The sequence below is a fragment of the Oratosquilla oratoria genome, chromosome 22 (assembly GCF_046742065.1).
Source record: "Oratosquilla oratoria isolate Oo_2021 chromosome 22, ASM4674206v1, whole genome shotgun sequence".
Classification (NCBI taxonomy): Eukaryota; Metazoa; Arthropoda; class Malacostraca; order Stomatopoda; family Squillidae; genus Oratosquilla; species Oratosquilla oratoria.
The window spans coordinates 28,276,279-28,281,014 of NC_134798.1; the positions used below are offsets into that span (position 1 = coordinate 28,276,279).

Below are 4,736 nucleotides of genomic sequence, written 5' to 3' on the forward strand. Positions count from 1 at the left end.
TTGGTTGTCACCGCGTTAAGGCCCCGATAGTCCACACAACACCTGGTGGACCCATCCTTCTTCTTTACGAGTACGACGGCCGCACTCCAGGGACTGGTCGACTTTTCGATTACCCCTTTCGCGCGCAGTTCCTCCACGGCTTTCTCCAATTCCAGCCGACGGGCGGGCGCGATCCTTCGGGGCGGCAGCTTGACCGGCCGACTATCCCCTGTGTGTATACGGTGTTTCACCAGGCTGGTCCGGCCCAGGTCGGTATCCCCCTACGAGAAGACATCTGCATACTGAGTCGACACTTTCCTCACCTCGTCAACCTGTTCCCCAGACAGACATGCCGAGCTCCTCTGCAATAGATCCTGCAGATGAGGTGGGACTTCAGTGTTACTCCCCTGCTTGTTCTCGAAGTGACCTTCCGTGACCATAGTCGCCTGTACACCACCCTCGCCCGGGCCCAGGCTTTCCCCTTCCTGCTCCTCACTTAGACGGCAACGGTGGCTGGTTTCAGGTGGTGGTGCAGTGTGGGCTTCCTCTGCGTCAACGGCGCCCTCCCGAAGCGGCACCACATCACCTCCGACCGACATGGTCATCTCCCCGAAATCCAGCACCGTCCTGCTTTGCTGGAGGTAGTCTAGACCGAGCAAGTTCTCCCCGACGTCAGCTACAAAAACGGGAAGATGCTCCTCCGTGTTGCCAACCGTTACCCTGGCATGCACTGGTCCCCTCAGCTGCGTGCAGTGCCCCGTGACCCCACACAGCTGTTGCTGGGCCACCGGGGGTCGTCCAGTTGCCACCATGCCGTCCTGCACGAATGTGCGTTCTGCGCCCGAGTCCACCGTGAAGCAGCAAGACTTACCGTCCACTTGCCCGCCTACCTGAACGGTCCGGGCGCCCTCGGCGCGGCAACTTAAACGGACTGGGGTCTCCCGTCTTCCGACTGGCATTCGACCCCTTCCGCCAGCCCCTCCCAATTTCCCGCTACCTTCTTGCTATCCTTGTCGGAGACGATGGCACACCCTGCCGTCTTATACCCCTCACCACAACTCCAGCAGCAGGGTTTGTCCCGGTACGGTCCTGCTCCAGCACCGACAGCCTTTCTGCCACTCGTCCCCTGCGGGCAGTACTTTTTGGAATGCCCCTGTTGCCATCAAGAGTAGCATTTACCCCGGAACTCACCTGAGGGTGATGCAGGTCTAGAGGGGGATTTGTCCACTTTCCCCTTCCTTGCCCTCACCTTGCAGGAGTCACTGTTCCAGCTGGGTCGCTCCCGCGTAACCCGGAGAAACGACTCCATCTCCAGGCCCCTCGCCAGGGCCTCCTGTAGGTCCTTGGGGTGCGCCTGCTGGGCGTATATCCTCAGCTGCTGGTTGTCGATGGCGTCAACAAACTGATCCCGCAAGAGAATGGTGATCATCTCCTCACTGGCCTCCGGGTACGCACGGCGCACCAATACCTCCAAATCCTGCGCTAAGCGTGTCAGGGTCTCTCCCGGGCCTCTTACCCGGGCCCGGAACCTGGTCCTGAACACCTCAGTTTGATGCTGATGCCCGTACCTCCTCTCCAGCGTCGCCGTCACCTTACTGTAGGAGCTCCGCTGGGTGGCTGGCAGCTGGTTCAGGACTTCCAACGCTGGGCCTTTGAGCGCCCACACGAGCTGCATGGCCATCTCCGGTCGGCTCCACTGATGGGCGCTAGCCAAGAGTTCGAACTGTGTCTTGTACGCTTCCCAAGACACTGTTCCGTCGAACTCCTGCGGGCGGCGCCTCGTCCCGCTCCTTAGCCTCCGTGACGTGGAGTTGGCAGCCGAGAGGCCCGACATTACCGAGGCTGGCGGGGATGGTGGCGACAAAACACTCGCCGGGGTACCTGGGGGAGACGGGAACGCCCTTGCCAATGGAGAAAGGCTCTTGAGTCTTCCGTGCCGACTATTAGCTTCGTCCTCGTCACTATCTTCCGCCTCGCTAGCTTGCCCACTCTCCCGGTGCAGCGTATCCTCATGCTGAGAGAGGGCAGGGGGCACTTGTGCTGCCACAACTTCATCCACATACCTCCTAAGGTCACTGGCCACTTTTTCCACCTCTCCCTTCACCTCGTCCTTGGTGAAAACTGCACTTAAAACCTCTTCTTTCACCCGCGAACACTCCTCCTTAACGAGACCAAGCACCCGTTTGAACACACTGTCAACACGGTCCGCCACTGCTTGAATTTCGGCTCGCTGTGCTTTTCCTTGCTCCGATAAAGCATGGTTCACCATTGCTTGCAGTTCAGCGTGCTGTGTCCTCCCTTGTTCCGCCATAGCTCCTATAACGTCTGCTAGTGTGGTTTCAGTATCAGCCATGCTAGTGTAATAACTGTACGGCACTGAAAACGACCACAATACCACTTACCTGGGCACAACACTTTGGACCTGTCACCCGCCACGACAAAACGGTCGCGGCTTCTCCCGCTCACACTCGATAGATCACCGCGACGCATTTAAAATGCACTTACACTTACAGATCCCACTTCTGACACCACTGTAACAAACCTCCCCAGAGACTGGAGGTCGTCACTTGATTAAGAATCCGCAGGTTCGGCGCATCCTGACAGACGCGACGGCAATTTTTCAAACTTCGCCCGGCTGCCCGTCACCTCGTCCTTGCTGAGTTCCCAAGGCGACGAAAACGCCAAATTTATTTACATCATCTATTCACACATACTCGCTACAAAAAGAATACTGTGCTGTAGGAGACACCTCGGGTCGCTTGCCAACCCTCGAAAGGCTACTTGAAGCCTCGCTACAGCTTACAAACACGATATTAATACAAGCGGAAACCACGACGTCTTCTACTGTCAGCTGCTGCTGCTCGTCTCCCCGTCCTTGCTGGGTAGCGTGGTTATATAGCACGCCTCGACCAATTACAGTCGCTGCTCGAGGTCACGTGACTCCAGGAGGCGTCCGCCCTTGGTGCCACGAGTACCACGATGCCGTCACATGATGCGATAGGGGCCGCGTTCGTAACAATATATATATATATATATATATATATATATATATATATTATATGTATATACATATATTATATATATATGTATATATATATATTTATATATATATCATATATGTATATATATATATATATATATATATATATATATATATATATATATATATATATATATATGGATCATGTCAGGAACAGTGACCCCAATGATCCTCATCTAAAGAATGGCTATCCCATCATAACCTAACATAACCCAACCCTCCTCTTTTCCTAATTCAGATAATGTCATGATTAGCAAACCCAACATATCTATATCAAAAACAGCAAACCTGATTATAGTAATGTAGAGAATAACGAACCCAATAATCTTTTAAAGAATAGTGAACCATGCTGTGATTGTGTTCTCTAATCTTAGGTATGGTCAGAACTGGAGAAAACTGTGCTTGTTTTATCGTTTATTTTAACAATGTTATCCTTGTTTCTCTCATTAATCACTGGCTAGCACTCCTCTTTAATTCAAAATACTTATTTCCCAATGCAGTCCCCAGACATGACTGGTATGGGGGTTGGGGTTGGTACAAACAAGTGTTTTCTGATTGAAACAGAAAACCCGATTTAATGAAATCAACAGGAAAACTGTTGTTAAAAAAATAATCAAATCTAGTAGCCTGTTGGGTGTTTTGTGGATATTATGATTTACATTCTTAAGTGTAGTGTGACTTTGGATAATATTATACATGGTTTTTTCACCTAATTTACCTCAAGTTCATTGCATGAAGCTCTTGTAAACCAGTATGGTGATATTTTCTAAAGTTATGTATTATATACAAAATTCCTCAAGAGAAAGGTAATCCCAGTATAAAAACACAAAGAATTGCATATTTTGCACTTCTATTTTATTTCCCAATACAGAAATAGAAAACTGTACATATAATGTTAAAATAAACTAAGCTGATGACATGAAATTGTTGATGTTCCAAGTTGATCGGATGTTGAAACTGGTACCTGCAAAGAATTCCTCATTTGATCTTAGGAGACTTTTTTTTAAAGTTCTTTTAAGCCCATCTCCAACGTTTCTATGTAGGTTGGCAGGTTGCATCCTGTGCAATTATTGGCCACATTATTGTCTTCCCTTTTTAGGGAATAAATAAAGGTGTCCATGCAGAGGAGGTATTATTTTCCAACCAAAATAATAATAATAACAATAATAAAATAATAATAAAATGAAAAATACAATAATAGTTGTTCCACTTTTCATACTGTGCATGATAACGGAAACGTTCTTGCGTGACTAAATTACTCGAATTCTACAACACAGTTATCTCGAATTATGACAAAAGAAACAATATAGATTTAATATATCTAGACTTTGGAAAAGCTTTTGATACCGTCCCACACGAAAGACTACTTACTAAATTAGCTTTACATGGAATAGGTGGTAGCCTATTAGGTTGGACTAGTAATTGATTGAATGGTCGAAAACAGAGAGTTGTTTTAAATGGAAAACTTCTAGATGGAAAAATGTTACAAGTGGAGTTCCTCAGGGTTCCGTTCTTGGGCCACTTCTATTCATAGTATATATAAATGATATAGACCATGGACTAAAATCTACTGTTTCCAAATTTGCTGATGATACAAAACTGTGCGGAGTGGTAAATGATCACTCAAACCAATTAGATATTCAAGAAGATTTAGATAAATTACAGCAACGGTCTGAAAAGTGGCTAATGAAATTTAACACAAGTAAATGCAAGGTAA

At 47.9% G+C, this 4,736-nt stretch overlaps 1 pseudogene; it reads right to left on the reverse strand.

The window, feature by feature from the left end:
* Positions 1-308: 308 nt before the first annotated feature.
* On the reverse strand, positions 309-2,426 carry LOC143037215 (uncharacterized; annotated as a pseudogene).
* Positions 2,427-4,736: the final 2,310 nt, after the last annotated feature.